General features: G+C 32.4%; 1 protein-coding gene across 16 annotated transcripts in view; it reads left to right on the top strand.

Moving 5' to 3' along the window:
* Nucleotides 1-22,995, top strand: part of LOC119067842 (TLD domain-containing protein 2) — a 118,445-nt gene that overhangs the window by 30,204 nt on the left and 65,246 nt on the right. For 2 of the 16 annotated variants that reach the window (XM_037171093.1, XM_037171076.1), the window contains exon 1: nucleotides 19,351-20,056. The exons of 8 other annotated variants lie outside the window; for them this stretch is intronic. The gene's annotated coding sequence lies outside the window, so the exon portion shown is untranslated. Of the gene's footprint in view, nucleotides 1-19,350; nucleotides 20,057-22,995 lie in introns of those variants that run through there. 6 more of the 16 variants (XM_037171032.1, XM_037171022.1, XM_037171054.1 and 3 more) reach the window with 6 other exon arrangements.

Below are 22,995 nucleotides of genomic sequence, written 5' to 3'. Positions count from 1 at the left end.
ATCGATTCGACATTTCGATGATATTATTGAAAAACTTTTTTCTTTTGTATTAATTATGGATACAACTTATATGTAACAAGGTATTTCAATGAAACAAATTACCAGCAAAACGTTACTTTTTGCAATTGAGTTTTTTTTTTCATTTATTTATTGATATCAAATGCTTTTTTAATGATTGAATAAAAGTTTACTAGACACATGAAACGTTAGAGGCGAGCTGGTTAAAGATTTTTCAGCTTTTGTTCGTGTTTGTCACATACTGTGTCGATTTTATTGTCAAGTTTAATGAACAAGGACAGTGACAAAGTGTATAATAAAATGTTGAGCGAAATAATAAAATGATTTTTTACTTTACTAGAAATATAACAATGTTCTGTATGAACGACATTTTGAGACATAATTTTTTTTTCCACTAAAACGTGTGGATAGTAAGACGAGCAAAGCATGACACTATACGACAGGTTAAGCAACATTTTTCAAAAGAAATGACGTGAGGTGTTATTAGTATGTAAAATTAATTCGGGGCAAAGCAAGAGACATACAAAAGTTCTGTCAAACCAAGTTTTTTTGAAGAAAAAAAAATTCAACGAAAGTTAGTTTATAATTTAGAGCGAGTTAGTTAGTTTGCTGATAAATTGAGATTTCAATTTAACTATGATTCGTCAGACTTTTTCGTGAGAGGATTGTATCAAGTACCACTGTCGCCATGGTCTGATGAGAAATGGCATTTTTCTACTGCACATTAATGCAAAACGTCGAAAGACGCATTTGATTTTCTCTCAGATAGAAAGAGTCGAATGTGTTGCATACCAATTAAATTGTTTCCATTGAATTATATTTCCGTCGAGGGGATTCTCCACATAATAAGTGACCGTTGATCCATCAAATTTTCATTCCTTAATTTGCAAATTAAATTTAAAAAAAACGTTTCGATTGAAAGTGAAATGCAACATTGGTAATACAGCTCGTACATTAACACATTAACCTAATTAAAGCGTAGCCCTGAAAAGTAAAAAGCACCTGTTACGGTTTCACCTATTTCTCATCGTAATTGCCAGACATACCATCACGCCATGCATTTTCTGCATATATCCACAGACAATTTTAAAAAGTTTTTATTTTATTTTTTATTTTAGAACCGAAACAGAGATCATTTTCTGTTGATCAATTTAACGTTCAAGAACACGTTGTATTGTACAATTATGGTGTGCATAACAATGCGTACTTTTTTCTCATTTTGAAGTAATGCCTACACATTATCTTTCAAAAATATTCAAGCAACAAGAGGTAGAATTGGTTTGTGTGAATTTAATCATTTAAATAAAAAATCTCGAAGAAGGATTATCAGTTTCAATGAAAAATCTTTTTACATGAACCCAGTCAAGCTGAATGAACTTAAACAATAAGTGTACGTACGTAAGAAATACTTGTTAATTTTTGCGAAATACGAAATCAGGTTAAATTTCTCGGTAAAAAAATGTTTTTCTTTAACACAACAAACTTTCCAGCGATTTGTATACCTTACTGTAGTCAATACGTACTCAACAATTCCCACTCCAATATATCCTAGCGACAAAATTTATTATTTCGAGTGATGTTACTCTCCAGACAGACGGATACAAAAGCCTTCATTTCATACAATTTCTTAATTATTGGTTCATCTTCAGAAAACAATTCACATAAATAAAAGAGAAGAAAAACAAAAAAAAAATCTGTCTCAAAAGACCAACGATGACTGTGCAATGAAAGAAAAAAGAAACATCGAAATTTATGATTACATAAAAGACTCGAAGGACTTTCTTACACGCCATTTATATCAGATCTTTTGTTCGATGAAGAAGAAAACAAAAATTGTTTATGACCTCTTCCGAAGTATAGTGTCGTACGTTCTCATGTCATCTTGGTAACACCATACACCAGTTTTGTTTCAGTTTTTCAGAAGAATTTTAATTTTTCGTTCTTTTGCTGTTGCAAGTTCTTGAGGCATTGTTGCATTGTTGCTATTTTTTTCTTATTCGCCAGGTATTACCTTAAATGTTTGATTCTGATAAATGCGTTGAATTATGAAACAATCATATTAAATTCGATACGATGATTTGTTGACTGTGATTACAGTATTAAATGGGCCGTAATGAATCAATGACTTATGGTATGGTGGGTATGGTACATACTAGTGTCTTGAATGCATCGAAAATGTATGTTGTTCAAGAAAACCTTTAAATGAAAACGAATCTTTTTTGTAATTTTAAAATAAATTTATATTTCTGTCACAGTAAATTATAACTGCAATATAAACTGCGTGAAATGAATTGTTCCGTTGCAATAAATTTAAAATAAAAATTCGTAACCTGCAAAAAATATAATAATTTTGTACGTCGAATCACTGCCAGTTAGTATAACTTTCCTAATTAAACAATTAATTAAAATTAATTGGCACAGCAAACTTTTACCGACCCCACACATGGAAAATGTTTTCATTTTATTTTTGCAAACAATATTTGTATTGTGGCATAGTTCAGGCCATTATTGAGCGCTTTTTTGCAAATTATCGTTTTAATTAATAAAAATAGAAAAGTTTTAACCGTCAATATCCTCGTTAAAAAGTTCAAAAAGCGCATAAATAAACAAATGAAAACTGAAATAAAATGGTTTCATTCATCCGGTCGACAAACGAAAAACTCTGCAACAATTTGCATGATGGCAGCAGCAAAACAAAAATCAATTAACGAAAATACCCTTGAGGGATAATATAAGCCGAACAAAAATATGAAATTACATAAAATTATCCTCTGTAAACCTCTAAATGTACATTAATTATCGTGATGATAAGGTCGATATTCACCATTTAAATTGCTTGTTGTGTGTCACTTTAAGTAACACGATTATTTTTCGTTTTTTTGTGGCCGGCAAATGTATTATACCCATACGCAATATGAAAAGAAAACTAATTTTCAATAAGCTGTCATAATTATTAATAAACGTTTTTGTCAATAATTTTATGGGATAAACCTTGATGCTTAACACACACAAAACAAGAGGAAATTTTAAGTTTAAATTGGTTTCTGTCTGTTGAATGCATTTTGAATTTTTTTCTTACAATGGCCATTTGGATCCATTACTTTAATGTGTAGATTCGAGACTCGACTGAACACACTGATTTGAAAATGTAAGACCATAAATGACCTATAGCCTATGACTCACAGTTTGTTGTTCAATGCAGGGTCGCCGACTTCTAAGCCATGCGAGGCTCGGGCCCACTATTGGCATTTCGGGCACTACTATTTAAAACTAAAATTTGTTCAGTGAGCCCCCACTATTAAAAGATTTCGGTCTTGAATGAGCCCCTATATTAAAACATATTGGTCAGCGCCCCTGGTTCAATGGTTCATTTTACTTCGCATTCGCGTCGTCATAGCAGACATAGTCAGTGACGACTCGGCAAGTTCTATATTTGTCGACACCGCTGTGGAGCTCTTCCCTACGTTTTGAAAGAAAACATAAACAAAGTGACAGTTCAAGTGAGAAAAATTCTATTTTCTCCCAACAAAAGGGAAAAGGCTCAACTTTTTCAATCATGCACAAAAAGTCATTTTCTCATTGAGGGCAGAAAATAATGTTAATCACACCGGACACATAGAATAGTTATTTTTGTAATGAGAGAAAGTCACCAGAGAAAATGAGTCCTACTTTTTTCCTGATGTCAACACCGAAGTTTCAGCTGAAGTGAGAAAAATACTATTTTCTCGCTTGGGCTGTGAAAAATTCGAGGGAGAAACCACTATTTTGTGACATGGTTAATCAGTTATTCAGAAACATAAGTTTTGTGAATCCAAACGGTTAATCGGTGACACGGCATAGTAAAAGTAAACCTGGCAGGAGCGGTTCATTATTGAAACTTCAAATCAGGGACCTAATACACTGTATGAAAATGAACTCAAATGAACACTGACATAAGTTGAAAAATTTAATTCGCAAAAAACATGGGGCTACTAGATTATTCAGGTCCCTAGTCAAACAAGCGCTCCTGCCTGGGTTACTTTTACTCTGCCGTGATCGGTGATTAACACTGATTAACTGCTATATTTCACGTTTAGTTGTAGTTTTTCGACGATTCCCCCGGTCAAATGCTGGTTAATCACCAATTCGTCATAGTGTTAATCACTGGTATCATGTTCAATAAAAAAGAGTGGTTTCCCCCTCGGAAAAATCTATCAGATCGCATCTTTTATTGTTCTTTAAAAAAAATGGTTTAAAGTTCAAATCCCCGATTTGATGGTCCTGTCTCTATAATCAATAGATCTACGTTTTCATTTCTTCGTCGACAATTTCCATTCAACTCTCGAAGAAAACACCGAACTAACTGTGTACTGTATCTATTCAGATTCGTCAGTGGTATTGAAAATGCAATATAGGAAATAAAGTAACTTTACGAAAGAATTTTGTACAGCCGTTAGCGTTTTGTTTGTATGCAGGTTGTTTACCGATTTACTGATGCAATTAAGCTAAAAGAAAATGCAACAAAAATACAATTCGATTTTCTATTTTATTCAACGAAACGACATAATAAAACTTACGTAAATAAAAAAACTTCTTCCGAGCAAATGAGCTAATTGCTACCATTGTATTAAGGGTTTAAATACCAACTCTAAACTTCATCAGTTTTCAACTCCGACAAATGGCATCTTCATTTTAATGTCGTTGTACTGGTATTGCAATTAATGCATAGACTACAAAATGAAGGTTGTTAACAACACAATTACATGTTTTATCAAAGAAACGTTTTGAATGACTTATAACGAGTCCGCAATGAGTGCGCGAACATTTCGCTGAACGATCCGACTTTTATAACAATTAAGTCCCAGCATCTTCAACATTTCCTTTTGTGTAGTTTTCAGTGAAGTTTTTCCTATCTGTAGGGCTGAGTACTTATTCGATATTATATCATAGCAGCCAAAGTACTCATTATACAATTAATCCATACCTAAGCTATTTTTACCAGTGCATAATTGTATTATTTATGCTCCGAAATGAAACCAACTGTTTAATTCAACTTAAGCCGAACATGAAAGCTACTTGCTAACCATGTTACATGCAATGAACAATGGATATGCCGAATAATCTATTATTTACTCGCCTAATGTATACACACAAAGAGCCAGAAGAGTTGAGCAAACATACTGCAATTTATCGATCAATTCTAAATTCGAGCCAAGGTCAATACATTTCCCAGCTACTATTATTGTGTTTTGAACTTTTATATTAAGCCGTAAATGAGATTCAATTGAGAACTTTATTAATTCACAAAACAATATTTACTATGACTGGTATAGCAAACATAACATTTTTTTTTGTTGTTTGTATTCAGTGTTATATTTTCTTCGTCGATTTTTTTTTATTTTTATTTTTATTCTTTCGCATTTTCAATTTACTTTTGTGTCACATGCTCTCACAATCTCACATGTTTACATCTATAATTCGTTCGATTTCGATTCGTTTATTTTTGAATCGGAAATTGAATTGTTGTATATCATATGTATTATATCCAACGATTTTGTTACGAATCTTTCCTATCGATTTGTGAGTGGCATTTTACATTTATTTAATGATAGAGTTGCATTTTATTCGTATATCGGAAGGGCACTAAGAATTTTTGTTGATGCAGCGATAGTTAATCGAATCTATGTATTTCGTCAAGTTGATAATTTTCTCTCCGTAAAGTGTTTACATGTGAAAATTATTTATTTATTTATTAAACAGGGCATCTGTTCAATTGCTTAAACAGATATGCACGTAGGCCTCTTGTGGACCCATTGTGCCACATTGTGTGAAAATTAAGACGAACGACCCCGGAATGACAAGGAAATTATGATGCAATTCTGTCGTTATGAAAAGAAAGAAATTTAAACTGGTTAAAATTGAACTGATAGATCGATGGTGTTGTGTCGATTCACTTTTAATTCTTTTATGTCTCAGTTTGGATTGAATCAATCATTTGTAATTTACAGTATCGGCGACTCCTCAATTTATCCAAGTAATTTAGTCTATCAATACCAAATTGTTATATCAAATTTAAATTGAAGCCGAGATGGTGTAACAGTAAATTGAATTAGACGAGTAGTTTTCTCCCATTTGGAAAAGTTTTATTGTTTCAAAGTAAAAATGAAAAATCATAATTAATTGAAACTTTCATATGTCAAATCCATATCAAAATAATGTTTTATGCAGTAGCGTATTTTGTATACAAAAATAGAATGTTTTCATCGTTCAGGATAGAGACAATGAACATGTAAAACTATTCAAATGTCTCCTGGTGTTCGTACAGATATCTGAGGAGTGTGATGTGATTTGTGTTCGCATAATGGCATAAAAGCGACACACTCATTTTATCGGAAAACAAAAGATGTTAAGGAAAATCATTTATTGCTCAGTTATTCATATTCAGACACTGTACCAACTATGTTCATTTTGTGTTATCTAAACGTCTGTTAAAAAATAAAAAATAAAATGGAAAATGATCTGATGCTACGACGACGACACCAAAATAAATATCCTTTCCATTACGCATATTGTAACTCTATAGCTGTTGGTATATATATTTCAAAAAACACCTGAATCGATGCGGGCTTGAACAGAGAAACTTGATCTTATTTCGAATAAAACCTTAATTTATATTGAGTTCGTCTACACTTTTCCGTAAATTGTTGAAGTGGAATATTTACTTCAACTCCCCGTGTGTTTAGAGTTTTACACCAATTACAAAGTTAATGTTTTTTGATGTTAATCGGAGAGCAAATTTTAATGAATGAATTTGATATAAAAGTTTTATTAACAAATTCGTATACGTTTTCGTGTATTTTATATAATATATCTCAAACGAAATTTCCATTAGGCTCATGAATTTAATTAAGATTTCTGGTTACGAGCTTCTGACCTACTTGTTCTGATTCAAAGACGTTTAACGTTTGTCTAAGCATTTAGGTTGTATGTAGGAAAACAAAGTATAAAGAGCTTTTTGATTCAGATTTCGAGCTAGTATTTCGATCGACACAAAAGTAAATATTGCGAGAAAACTGAATTTTGGCTTTTGACAACTTCTATATAACAGTTTTCAGACTGCATTGAAATTGTTATGAATTTCCTTGAATAAATGAAATATTTCATCAACAAATTGTGTTTCCATTTTTCCGATTTTTTAGCAAATTTTTTTCAATTTTTGAAAAAAACATTTTTCAGGAAAATTAGGAAAATCGGAAGAAATTGTTTTCTTTAGAATAGTCCCTGACAGATTGTGGTGTTGGTACAAATGTCGATAGTAAAGATTTTTCTAAAAATGTCAAAACAACAACTTTTTTTCTCACATTTTCTTTCACTTTTCGTTCCCAGTGACATCACTTTTCGTTCCCAGTGATATAACGTTTCGTTCCTACTGACGTCACATTTTGCAAGGTTCTGAAAGAACAGGTTAAGACACTTCAGAACCTTGACTTTTTGCGTGCTTTACTAATACGAATAATTCCACAATTAAAAATTATTGGATACTTTGATCATGCCAGTTCACCTCTGAAAATATTTCTTCTTCATTCGATGTATTTACAATTATGTTTGACTTAACATTATCTAGACGGATACAGTTCAGCATATGGTTTGGATGTTTGGTCAACATCATTACAGAAGGAGCAGTTTACACGACTCCAATTTGAGCTAACTGTTTATATAATAAGTCATGCCCGGTTAATCTCCTGAAATTTGCTACATAAACTTTACTTGTATTCGCAATGGACTGATTGCTTCCACAATGTTTTTCTCGATATTCCTTTTCGCGTGTAAAATGATCTAATGTTCCTGTGTCCTTTTCCTGATGTCGAATTGAATACCCTGCATTTAATATACATTTAAAATGCGCGTACACAATAAACGTATGTAGTGTAGTGTGCACCTTGTTCGACAAGTTGACTTTTTTTAGCACACGTCCTACTAGTGCTACAGAAAAAAACTTTGTGCAACACAGTGCACAATAGCTCCTATTTAGCCATTTAGCGTTCCTCTTCCAACCGAAATGCTAATTTGTCGAACAATAAAACCATGTATTAATTCGAAACATGCGACATCAAACGGAATGAATGTTACTTGCTTTCCAGTTTTTTTTTTGTATATTCCATTTTTATGAGTTTATATTCGAAACAAACTTTGATTGTGTTGTTTATATGCTTTAAAGCCATTTGTAGATTTTATGCACGAAATAATTAACTTGTTCAATTTCATTACCAATGAATGATTACAGAGAACAATTCAACAAAATTTTATGGCTTAATGACTGCCATTAAACAACAAAAATATGTAATTTCGCTAAAAATTTAGTTGCACCAGTGTGTTTAATTTTATTTAAAAAAAAAAGCATTTGTTTGTTCCAAACCATCCGTTTTTATTACTCGATTGCAACTTAATTTAAAGCCAAACAGACCCCCCACAATTTTCATGATGAAAAAAAAAACTGTAACGTTGTATAGACATGAAATATATTTTATTTACATTTAAATTAAATTATCCGATCAGTCAATAAACTTAACACACAACTGACCGACCTTTTCTTTTGTTTCTTTAAACATTTTACAATTTTTTATTCACCGCATCCCTACCTTGATAAGAATGAATTAAATATCACGGTTGAATTATTATCTCGACATATACTCGATAAATTTTGCCTTCACTCCTTAAATTAAGTCAATTTATTGTCAATATAATAGTCGCTAATGAATAATTTATATTATTTTCCTGACTTTTACGTAAAAATTTTCATTTTTTTTCGTTTCATTCTACTTCTTACTCACTCGCACAATTTTATGAAAACTAATCTACTTGACCCGGTCAACCTTCTCCGTCGATAAATCTTTATGAAAATTAACGAACGAACCTTGTGTTTACCACCAGAAAACATGAACGCCGGCTTGATCAATATACTGGGCCTCACTTTTTGGGTTGGTCAGGTCCCTTGATTTTCTCAATAGATTTTTGTAATTCTAATAAGAATATCATAAAATGGTCTGTCTCAAAGCAGCTCTTTGTTTTGATTTCTCATAAATTGCTGATTCCTTTTATTTTATTTTATTCAAAACAAATTTTCAGAATAAACAAAGGGAATTTATTCTTACATTTTTGGATACTTTAGTCTTATTGTCTGCTAAAAGTCGCTGCAAATAGAGACTTTCTTGCTTATTTTTTGAATAAAAATGAAACTCGTGTGTATTACACCCATGGCTTTGCAAATAATTATTTTCGCAATAAATCCAATTACTCATTTAATCTATTAACGAACTTAACACAAAATATTTCAGTCCTCATCGAATAAAAAATTACTCAAGTTGTCGTATGATAAAGAGACCAGACAGATATTCTGTTGGAAATACCTTTCGCGAGGTCCGTTATAGGACATTGAACAAACCTCAAGAATTGTATTCCTCGTTGATTAAAAACAAGTTTTTGGACATCCGTTGAAGTTATCGTGTTATCAAGCGACGCCTCAAAAATTCTTTTTTGTGAATATCTCTAAGATCTCTCTAACGTTATATCTTCGAACTTAAGAGGGAATTTAATTCCCCATCGAAAAAAGTAAAGGTGTTCCGTTTCGAATTACTCAAGGAATGAACAAAGTGTGACAAACATTTACATTTGCGATTTTTAGTCACACATTCATGCATTTTCAATCATAGCGAACATTTTGTGACAAACATTTTATGAGTATTTATCATCCGTAAGACCCATGACTTTCAAGGGAAGAATACATTTCGTTCGGTTAGGTTTTTCGTAGCATACGAAATGTTTGAATGGTCAATGTCACCTGTCGCCAATGTATGTATTACACGTTTGAATTACTCTAATGGTAACAACAGGATTAGTGGTACATACGATTGTCCCGAGAGGACAATAAAATATTTTCACAATTTCGATTTCGCAGTGGAGATATAATTGTATTTTCCAAAATTAATCGTCATTTCTCGGTACGCGGACACTAATTCAACAATGTAGTTTGTACACAATGTGAATCCACTCAACACCTATCATCGCAGGTGTTGTGTTAATTTATAAATTTTGTGAGTCTCCATTCGAAGCGAATGATTTGATTAGTGTGATTGTGCGAAAATATTTACAAAAATACACAACGGTTATTTGTACGCATTTTTATTTACCTCGGGTGAGCACGTAACTTACTTTTAGCTTAATAAATTTATCGTTGATACAATTCTTTTATCATCTGAATTTTCGTTGTTAAATGTTGGCAATTTTGCTTTATTTTCCTAAGTAATGTTGTAAGCAATAAAATCATTTACGTGTGAATTTAGTGAAAAAAATAGAACCGAAATTCTTGAACAACCAGACATTCTTATTCTACAGCACCACAACCAATTTCGTATTCAAAACGTGTATCAAATTCCCTCTATTTTCACTGCGTACATTTTACCCGTACTGTACAGTCTGCATTTTTTTCTTCGTGCTCGCGTTATTATTATTATTATGTCATATTCAAACGCTTCCTTACATTTTCCAAACTACCCCAATTTGAATGTCTGTTTTTGAGTAGAAGCAAAACGTTGCACACACTGCACGTTTTACGATTGTGGTCATGCATAAAGATTTTGTTTATTTGTAAAAATGTAGCACTTTTTTCACTTTTCGGTCAGTAGAACACGCCACAAGGCAGTGTTTCATAGAGAGTTATGTCACAAAAACGACACATTTTGTTCCAGTGCTACATAAATAGAATTTTTACATTGAACATTTCTAAATGTTCATTCTATAGTGTCACTAAACATAGCCACTGAAGAACGACAAGCTGAATCTGTTACTTCTGTTGTTCAAGTTCAAAGCATTGCTTATTGTTGTATACAAAATCTTTTACTTCATTCGTTTTAACATATTTTTTACAATATAAGACCACATTAACCACAGGTTGTCGCTTATTTTTGACATTTCTATCGATGACAGATGATTACCTGCTTCATAAAGGTTTTTCTTGAAGCAATGCTCTGAAGCACTCGCCGATGTTCTGACTACCTGAATGTAAATCCTTCGTTTCATCTCCTGGTGATATAATGTACTATTAATCCGCGATCAATAAATACCAGCGGTATATTTATTTTAAACTATAACAAAAGAACAACAACGAACTTCTCGGAATTCTATCGATTCATAGTGTTCGAGATTTATTGTACGTTCGAGATACAAGAAGACCATGATTTCAAAATTATCTCCACATTTTACGTGTATTTCTTTTGACAACATGTCACAATATGGTGTACTGTACAATGTACACACAATTCGTATTTTTTCTAGGGATTCCTTGATAAAATAATTGCTTTTTTAATAAAGTTGTGTCGGAATTTAATGGTTGAAAAATTCTGAATTTTCCCTGCAGTCACAGCTGCGAAATAGTTTTAGTTTTGTATCAAATTTTCAAGTGTTTGTGGCAGGCTGATCTTAACATGCTCACATACATAAACTGTCTTGTCACTTGTTACACTTTCTGTTTATTTCCTTTCTTTGTCATCTGTTTGACTTCGGTCGACTAAGAGAAAGTGAAAGATGTAGACAATATCGTCGTCAAACTTTCATTATATGACTCAACACCGTACCTGTTGTTTCCTTGGTCCGTTCATTTTATAATTTCTTAGAATTTACGCAAAATTATCCATTTTTCCTTTTAAGTAAGGTAGTCGAACTGGTTTTATTTTTATAGTTTTGCCTTTACCGTCATCATGTTCTCTTTCAGAAACATGAAAGGACATGAATAGATTATGTGGAACTAGACATTGCATACATTATTCTTTCACTCATTCTTATAATGAAAACTTTCACTGCTTAAGGTTTTAAATAAACGGAAGGATTACGCAATCCCTTTGATATATTTGATGTAAATCGATCCCATCGTGCTAAAAACGCAGATATACAATACAAACCATTTTATGACATCAGTGACTGGTAAATTGAGTTTGCTATGTACGATATCACCTACAGTAGCAACAACTTTACAACATCATTCTGGTCATCATGTATCGTCGTAAAGCACTATTACCATCACAGTTGACTGTGACGGTAATATAGTATGTTAAGTACTTGGTCAAGTAAGTGAGTCACATATCCGAGTGTAAATGGCAGTGAATAATTTTCACACGCAAACAATGAATTTTGATCATGTGCCACAATTGTGAAAATGGACATGACTTCGTAACAAATTAATACGCTCGTTTCACGGACATTTAAACTCGGATATCTACTCCACTCAATTACTTGACCAAGTATGTAATATACTATTATTAACTTAACATTGTAACGTGTACATGTTAGAGCAGGGGCTATTTTAGTGAAATTATTTCCTAATAAAAATGGTTGAAATTTCTTGAAATAATTTCACTAAAATAGTCCCGTGATGTAAAGTGTGGCATTAATTCTTTAACATTCTGAACATACTCGCTGCTATCGGTTTACTAAAAATTTCCATGAATTAATAAACGTCTTTTTAACGGGGGATTACGAATTCCAAACATACTTTTTGAATTTTTTTATTCGCCTAATTGGGGTAATACCTTTAACAAAATAACTGAATTTTGTATCAACCAATCATTAACCCAATTGCACGGGAATGTAATTCTAGTTGGATTTTGAATTTTTTATGCAATTTTGTTTGTAACAGTGGATTTATGTAGAGGTAGAATATGCTTTTTCCATTTTTATTTTAAGATTATTAAAGACTCTCGTTACTAAAGAGGGTTTATGAAAAGATTTCCTGCGATAGAGTTTCCTTTGACCTGGTTAATTACCACGGATACCAACTTAAACACATCGAACATAGCAACATTAATTATGGTACTGTGACAGTCTTTTTAAAAAAATGAGAAGACAGGATAATGTAGTAAAGACAATGCTAACACTCATTCTTTGTCGGTATACTTGCACTGACCCGTTTACGTTTGTAACGAATATCAAAAACCCATACATATACAATGTACACGCGCAAGGGTAGCAGAGAACTCAGTATTGAATTTCATGCCATACCATTGCCATTGCTTCATCATCTACCTTTTTCCCAAGCACACAATAACAAATAATTCCAGGAATGAATAGGTTCCTAGAAGGAACAAACAAAAACATTCGGTTCATTGAAATTCGGAATGTTAAAACGCAACATTAATTTACCATTGAAATCATGTGAGAAGGGCATGATTATAATGAATGTACAGCACATTGTGGCTATACACGTTTCGTTTATGATTCAGGAGTTTAAAATTTTGACTGAATTTATTCGAGGTAAATATTTTTGTACATTCTTCAGTTTACAATAAAATTCTATTGCGCTGGCTTAACCATTTAATGCATTTGAATAATTAATTAAGCGAACTATCAAAAAAAAAAATACAAAGCGCGCACACGGTTTGTTTTCATTTTCTCCTCATTTATCAACATGTCAAAATTATGTCAAGCACTTGAAACCGAGTGCGGTAAAGTATAATAATAAGTCGTAGACCGTAGGATTGAATTCGCTACACGAGTTGTTTTGTGACAGAATTTGTCATATCACTCAGAAATGACAAAATAAATACAAAAAACAAATTCTTCAATAATATGATTCAGTTTTTTGTTATTAAAATCAAGTTCAAATTGCAATCAACAAAGATACTTTAATTTCACAACCGTACCGAGAATATTATCAAGTTCAATTTGTATAACATGTATACATATAAGAGAGCTCAACATAATAGCATCATACGAGAAAGATATACCACAGCAAATATCACTGAAACGTGCCGTCAGATTAATAATGTATGCTAAAACCGTTGCCATCAAAAACTTTCTACAGAAGAATTAAGTTAAATTAGCAAACAATTGCGTTGTTTTTCAGTCGGAGCTTAATTAGAGCTTTAAAATTTGTAACAATGGGAAAAGACGTTTCCGAAGGACGTTATGAGTTTTATGAAATACTTTTCGGACAAGTTTTTTTTCTCGTCTTCTTTGCTATCCTAAAAATGTTCCGAAATACCGAGTCCGTTATAATTTGTTAATTAGCTCGTATAACGGAAGTAGACGCAAAAAAAAATGGTTGAACATTTTGACAATGTATGGAATATGATGGGGAATATCCTATACTGTTGGGAAATAGACGAAAACCATTTTCAGAATAATAAAACTTCCGCTATCCAAATTCAACATAATTCAAGTGGACATTTTGATTTGCGTATGAAAAACTTGTATATTTAAGGATACCATAGTTTGATGCTCGAGGCGATACTTTTGTTTTCTGGTATGCTGCCAAATAGTAAAATATTTAGCATAATTTCGGATGTACAGGGACAGCCGACGAAACTAGCTTAGAAACATTTATCTGATGCGATTGTTATTTTTTATGGTATCTTCAATCCACAAACATTATCCACATATGTATTGGCCTCAACATATTAGATTTAAATTCCAAATCAGGTACTTCAAATAAATTATAGATAAATTATACCTAGACTGGTATTGCCGCAACACTAGTTTGCATAACATGATACTTCGTACGATTTTACACCAATACATGTACGCGTTGACGTTTTTGATAGTTCAAGCCATATTCCAATCTCGTATTTCATGGTGGAACCACATATTTTACGTAATTTTGTTCCAAATTTCCACTCTGCTTATAATTACTCTTAGCTTAAAACTTTGAAGTTCAAAGTCGGTGAAACCCAGCCCATATACGAATAGATTTACAGTCGAAGAAAAATAGATTTCGGGTTTTTCAACGAATACAATCCAAACGATGTTATTTAATCCACATGCGATTTACAAGTTATAATACATATGTAAATATCGTAACATTGGTAATGCATGTGGGATAAATAGCATTGATTGGATTGTATTGCCTGTTTCTTATTTTTCTTCGACTGTATGCTATTTTATTGAGTCTAATGACTACCGCCCCTTAAAGAAGATGCGAAAATTTGTGAGAACCGTCACACTTTATAAAAAAACCTCCCATTTGTGTTGTACAGCAATGCAAGTCTTTAAAAATAAGTTCGTAAATTTTCCCCCTTCAAAGGGGGTCAATAATTTGTAAAAACCGACACATTTTTATTAAAAAAATCCCTTTTTTGGTGTGCCGTCATTTGTGTACAGTAATCCAAGTCCAAAATTTGGTTCGAAGTCAGGGTTTCTTTCATAATTTAAATTCTTAAAATTCTCTAAAAAAAAAAGTTTTTTTTTCCAAGAAATCCCAGAAGTGCAATAACCCTCCGCTAAAAAATATTTTTCACTGGTCGAATTTGTGGAATTTGTTAAAACACATTCCCTTAACGTCTGTGCTGGAACAAAATGGAACAAAAGGAATTTGATGAAAATTTGCATCATTCCAAGTGATTGCATGAAGGAGAAAAGTTTCTTCTGCGTGTAGTACATGCTCGAGTACATGCTCGAGTACATGCTTTCAATCGCACTGCACTTAGCCACTAAATTATTTTCATAGTACAAATCATTCCAAGTTCGATCTATTGCCGAGGTCTATAGAACGTGACGACGGAGTTTATTTTGCATGACCTAAATTCCGAGCCTTTATTCCATGATTTGTCTGACGATGGAAGAGAAATTGCAAAGCAATTCCATTGGGATAAATTGAATCGCACTTTATGTGGTGTTGCTGTCGTTCAAATGATGAATTTATATTGCACATTTATCAGTAATGGATGTGGTTATCCATAATGTATAGATATCTATCATTCATTCTATCAACGATTGTGTAATATGATGCATTGCTATATTGCAACAAATCTGGGTCAGTGTTAAAACATAATTTATTCGTTGTAAAAAAGCGATACTATTGTTTCAATGTTTAGATTTCGATAAAATTATACTTTTTACAGATAGGAAAATCATTTCGCATAAAAAGTTTTAATTTCGAAAAACAACAGAGAAAAAAAATAAGTTCTTTAATCAACAGAGAACGCATTGATATTTCATTCGTATAATATGCAGAATATTTGCCATACGATTGTAAATTGTATACAATTGAGTTTTTACTTTAATAAATATACGAGAGATATCATGTCATTAAATGGCATTTATAAATTGGCATTGCCGTCAGATATGTTTTGAGATATTCGTTGACAATTTAAGTGATTCAAAAAGTAAACACACAAAACCCAAATGCAATTTCTCAATTATACAGAAAAATATAAAAATTGAACCGAACAACAAAAATTCTTGAATTTCAGCAATCTGTAGCAGTGTATCAGTTGTACACACAACTCAAATTTTCGACGAGATTGAGTAATGATTGCGATTTAATTAATTTTTCTGCTCAGTTTTTTAACTCTTAATTTGTCCCATTGTGGTATGACATTGCAATTTATCGGTTCAACATTGTCATTTGAGCATTGCTCATTGACAAACAAAAAAAATCGCTTTGCCGTTGCAACATGACAGTGTGGTGCAATAAAGTTGAGCGTGAAAATTAATGCTTTCCAGTGCGATACACGTCGTCCGATCATTCGTCAAGTTCTAGTTTGAGGTCATTGTGGCTGTGTAGCTGTCGGATGAAATATATTTGTCAGAATCGAGTACAGTACATTAATACAGTCATTTGTAATCTATCATCCAAAAAGTAATGAGCATCCCTTTTTCTCATAAAGTTTTCACTAAGAAAAATTGCGATGAGCTCAACATACGACCGTCGTCAGTTCACCTATATTTTATTTAGAGTCTGTTTTGCTTCGTTTCAGATGTTATACGCATTGCATCAATTTTTTTTAAAACACAAAATTAATTTACGTAATTCATCATACACTTATCATGTGATGTGATAATCGTTGAGAAAAAAAAAAAATTCCGCTGTTCTAATGGAAATTGTTGACAATAAACAATATCTAATTTTTATACATGAATTACAACCAGTGCTCAGCATTTCGATGTTTACGTTTTTATCATTTTTCCTGTAAAGTATTTTTTATGTTGAGATAACATCCAGAAAAATGTGGGTGTTGAACGAAGTCTCCTCATATGCTAAAATTTACGCACACTGATCGAGAACAATTAAAATATTGATAATTAAAATCGATGCCAATTAATGAGAAATATATTTTTGAATTATGTTAATTGCAACTGGAGAGCGGAGAAAGAGTATATCAGTGTAAGATTATAACCTCGATCGGATTGCTTTTAACTTCGACATTACAAAATGCTAGCAAGGACTTTTGTATGAAATGTTGCATGTGAACACGTTTCCTGCATTTTATTTTATTTTTTTCATTTTAATGTTCAATGTTTACGTTTCTCGGTTTCGTTGTAAGTCCGACCCGTCTCTTATCACCATAATAATGTCGAAAGTTGAATAACTTATATTTGTTTAACTTTGAACAATGTCTGGTTGTACAATTTAGTTGTAAGCCACAATAAACATTTTGTAAGCCTTTTCGCTTCACATTATATTGCACTTTTATCGCTTTTCGTTCAACCTTCTTGTGAGGGATTTTGCGAGAAAAGTGTGAACGATTTTTGCGAAGGTCTTGTTGTCTTGCTGTGCACCGCCAATCTCCTTTTTATAACTTTTCTAATTTAAATATTAAATTCAAACTAAATATCGCATGGATGTGATCCACTTCAACGGGGATAAAAGCAAGGATAAAAGACACAACAAAGCTTTTTAAAAAACGGATTTGTCGTGTTGATGCTATGAAGTTGAAAATGCAATCAATTCTCATCGGTTCAATGAGTCTCAGTTCCTTTCCTGTATATTTATATATGTAAGCTCCACATTTTTTGTGTTTAACAACAATTCAGAGCAATTAATAATAAAAAAATTATTTAAAAATTCTACGGACGCGACATTAAAATTATCTTTTCGTCATATAATCGAACCATAGACAAAATAAATTAATCGGTTTTCGGCGAAGAGAGACAGTATGGATGATGGGGTCATTCACAAATTTATGTGCGCCTTCTTGGAGGGGGCACAAGATGTGCGAAAAAAGCGTACCCTTGATAAATTTTTAATACCTTGTGGTTTACACCGGGTTGAGAAGATCTGAAATAAGCACGGAAGAGGTCAGGACAATTTAAACTGAAAGACCAGAACCCTTAACATGAGATTACGATTTTTAACCAGCCCTGACCTGAGCCTAAAACTTTAAAAACTAAATTGAACTGGTTTACAGGTTACTCAAACATTTTTTTCGTTAATACGCTGCTGATGGCCTAGCTGTGGCTGTATGAAACTGTTTACAAAATTCTCCCTTCTCCATTTCCAATGAATCAGGTGAATTCAGGTCATTTCAGGTTAAATGTCAAACGTGTCAGGTCAGGTTAAGTTAAATTTTAAACAGGTCAGGTCGAATCAGTAATCAGACCAGGTTTTCAGAACATTTCGTTCCCAGCCTTTCTGAAACTAATTTTTTTTTCACAACGCACTCGAGGAAATCGTAATCTTCTCCCCTTCACTAGAAACGCACGCGAAAGCTTTTGTCGTCAAAAGCGTTGTATTTACCTCGGGAAATTTGCATTTTCTCGAGTGGCTTGCGTATTTCGTGAATGACCCCTACTCGTTGTTATTGATACTTTTTTAACTCATAAAATTCATAACATTGCCTATTTATAGGACGATTATCTGGACACTAACAATGTTGCAATGATGCAGCACATGACATCATATAGCATTTTTTTGCAGTATTGACTTTAAAAATAACCTTGATAGTAACACAAAGTCAGAGGTCAAGAATATTTATATTCGAATCAGACACAATTGTACACATTCAACAAAATATCAGACCTGACTGGCACTTAATAGATAGATAGAAGAAAAAGGGTAGAGTTTAGTCAGTTTGGAAGAAAGTGTGTTTCAAGGCTATAAGTGAATGATTTTAATCGGCAAACACACTCGATTGTTCTGAGATAAGATCAGGGACATAGATCAACGAATCACAGACTTACCAAAAGCTAAATTGCTGAACTTGGTTGTAAAATCAAAAACGACTTAAACCATCCCCGCCAAAAGTCAACGAAAAAGCGCTTTCAAACTATACGTAAGTTGACCGAACGAGCTTTTCAGTCGCATACAATATAATGAGTTTATGCTTTTTCTTACACTACTCCTACTGTAACCGTTCATCAACACGAATGAAAACAAATGTCTGTTTGTATTGAATCAAACATTAGTTCAATATAGTATGTTTCATACTGCATACACGTACAAACTCCGTACAATTCATGTGCTGAATAACAAAAATAAAAACTTTTTCGTTTGTGGAGATATATCTGTATATAATACCAAATCACAAGAGATAGCACCACACCATTATAATAAAAAAATAACACTCTAGCAAATAGCGCATTTTTGTAATATTGCTTTTTGTTGCAAGAGACACACAACTCACAGCACTTATATTTTTTTAAAGTTGACTTAGTTTAGTCTTTCACCTCGTGCGCGCAGCATTGTATATGATTTTTTACCGAGTTTTTTTTTGTCTGATAAAAATTCTTTTTTTATTTCTGTTGTGAAAAAAATATGTTTGATTCATGTTCGATTTGTAATTTTAATTTTGTTCAATGTTTTAAATTAACATCTTGATTTGGGAATGGTTACGAGAGAGGAGAAGGAAAAACAAAACGATGTGTTAGTGTGAACATTGAATCAACCGAATAATTTAAAAGGACCGAAAGTGATTTAATTGCTACCAAATTCAAAACAATAGTTTTTTTTTCGTATGATTAAGTTTCGTTGTTGATTTTTTTTTAAATAGTGTGCAAATGCAATCATTACTCACCGCGAACGTGATTGCAATACCAACTTTTAATGATGTTAAATCGAAAATATAATTTAATTTCTGTCTCGACCACTGTTGTGCCATTTATCGAGTAAAGCTGAAGAGACATTTTTGTTTCTCTCGTCTTCTTCAATTTATTCAATCAAAACAAAAGTTGAATTTTATTTGAAGAAAAGTTGATAGAAAAGAAAACAAAGTCTTTCGATTGAATATATCTTTATCCGGAACAATCATTTCCATAAAACGATCAGCTACTATCATTTCGATCGATCGTACAGGTGAAATTTCGAATTGTTTTTTTTATTTTTTATTTTTTTATTTTTTTTGTTTTTTTATTTATTTATTTATTTTGAATGCAACAACAAACCGTTCCTCTGTTTCTCAATCGAATTAATCCCGATCCCGATCGGCGACATACAACGATCAACATATTTTTAGATTAGATAGGCCTAACGATCAAATGTACGTTACACTTTTTCAACAACAATCATATAATAAAATATGCGGTGTGCTAACGTTGTAAGTTGTAAAAAGAGCGAGATGTGTCAGTCACCTCGATCGTTTTAGCGTATATATATACCGACATATTTTAACTGAGCGTTTTTAACACACATAATGCAACTCTCGATGTAATGTTGACTCACCACCACTCGATCGAAACTTTTTAATATAATATTTTTCTTGTCATTTTCGTTTCGGTTGCAGGTATATGTTATTATATTTACAATCTACGATATGTTGAAGAAAATACCTGTTTTTTTGCTGTCGAAGTGTTAACATTATTCTGTGGAATATAGTTTGCATAGATGAATATTTGCATCTAACGACAGACAACAAAACGCACAAAAAGTGACTGTTCTTTCTAGCAATGTGGTTTTTATTTCTATTTTTTTTTAATTGGGGCCCCCTGAAGAAAGAAAAATCAAAGTGATGTGCCAAATAAACGATGATCATTTTATACGGTGACCTCGTTTGTTTGCGCTTAGTTTTTGATATATGTGTTTTTATTACAGATTTCCACAACTGTATTTATGATGAGCTTTTATGCTATAAAATATGTGAGACTATAAATATATCGCGCGCGCCATTGAATTCACAAAACAAAAATGATTTTTTTATGATCTTTGTGAATAAAATGGGAGAATTTTCCGTTTGTTTGTTGAACAATTTCAATTATACATCCGGAAAATGTGCAAATATGGATCGCATTTCGTGTAAATACAAAGAAATCTTTTAATCTCGTCGATTTTCACTATCCTTTGGACACATCAAATTAGATTAAGCGATAAAAATCGCTCATCAGTTTAGTTTATTGTGACAGTTTTTTTTTGGTTTTCCATTCGTAAGTTCGTAAGTGACTTAATCTTTGATGAATGATTGTAGATTTAATGTGACTATTGTATGTCATACGGTTTATCAATTTCATCAAACAAACAGTTAGCTTCTATAAATTTGTCCGTGGTATCGAGATTGTGACCACTTTCATAAATCGTAGGCTAATCGCTTTTATGAGCGAATTACCGTGCCAGATTATGTGTCACTATAACGATATCGAAATGGCGCAGTTTTGATAAGTTTCTTTTTGATCGATTAGTTTTTTCAACTTTAGAATTCGTCGTTTCAGCGACATTAAAGAAGAAAACACCAGTTGCCCCCAATGGTTCTCGAAATCCTTGGTTGCTTGCTTGTTGACAAGAGTCCCATTGCGGATCGACTATCCCATTACGATAACAATCGATCTCTTTGATATTGTGAATTGCGTTTCATCAAAAGGAACATCAAAGAAGAATTTTTTCTTACAACCTGCACAACTAACCCATCAGAGGATTTTGTGCTGGGCTCGTCCCTCTCATTGCAATTGTATCGTGAATTGCTTTTTCTCATAGGGAGCTTCAAAGAAGAATTTTTTTAATTTTCCTTTATTTCCTGGAAAGAACATGAGCTCGAAGTTTAAGACATTCACTTGATACGTTCAACTTTCTGTAAACAAAGTTTCTTTTCAAATTTTCACCAGAAAATATTTTCAGTTACTTCGTCGTTTGAAATGATTCCACGAAAATCGTGGCTACAAACTAATCAACGCAATTTTATCTTGCATCAAGAATTCAATTTCCTTACAACAATTTCAACGGTGGTTCTATCTAAAAAAAAAATCTTAAATTTCACGGACGAGTATAAAACGGTACGTGGAAATTAAAAATGTCGCATCTGTGTGTGCTGATTGATATTTTCATATCACCCACCCATTTCATTTCCGACATCAAGCACGTACACTCCGTAATAAAATTTATTTTGCCAATGATAATGACACAATATACACATTTCTACTTTGAATATTATTTTGTGTCTAATTCATAAACATAAACCGGAAAACAACCCAGACCTTGCGCAAAAAAATAATCATAATGCTGTTTATTTAACGACAGATATTATAAGCATTAAGTGTACAATTTACTTGAAAAGAAAAACCACATTCGTGTTCAATTAGCAACCGAAAAACTGTTGTTTATTCGCCATACGAGATTTATTGTACAAGTACAAAAAATGACAGTCATCGATCACTGCCAACGACTTTTTTTGTGTTAAATTGTTCAGTCGTTTTTTTATTAAATAAATTATTAAATTAAGAAAAAAAAAAGTTCCCTCCAACAATGGCGATAACGTTTAGCAATGTCTCAAATTGTGTAACGGCCATGGTTCCTCATAAAATTACCATTTTTTTTTTATTGATTTAACATGAGAAACGCACAAAAAATTTACGAAAGGAAGTTAGTTCAATGCAAAATGAAATTGACCCAATGATCAGATAAGAAAATGTCAACGATCTTTTCCATATAATACGCAGAAAGAGTCTTGTATAGTACTTTACCTATCAGTGGGTTTCTTGTGTGTTTACTGACCTCGGCTTCGTCTCGAATCGGTTAATTTCACACAAAAAGTACCATTTCCATATTTCGTTCAATTAAGTCTGGTATTTTACTAAAAAAATTAGGTAAAGTTTCGGCGCCATCAAATAAAATCAACTTTACCTCACGTTCTTGGGCAAAAATGATTTTTTATTCCGTTATCTGTGAAATGCATCTCTTCATTGGTATAGGGTAGCCTTAATCAGTGTGTATTACCACAGTTGATTGATCACCTTCATTTTGGTCAGTTTAATCTAAAAGATAATCGACTAGAAAAATTAAAAAATTGAAGAAAAAAAACTTTGTGCGTT

Source organism: Bradysia coprophila, chromosome II (genome assembly GCF_014529535.1).
Source record: "Bradysia coprophila strain Holo2 chromosome II, BU_Bcop_v1, whole genome shotgun sequence".
NCBI lineage: Eukaryota > Metazoa > Arthropoda > Insecta > Diptera > Sciaridae > Bradysia > Bradysia coprophila.
Note: the sequence above shows the minus strand (reverse complement) of the source record. Positions and strands in the feature narration are given on the sequence as shown.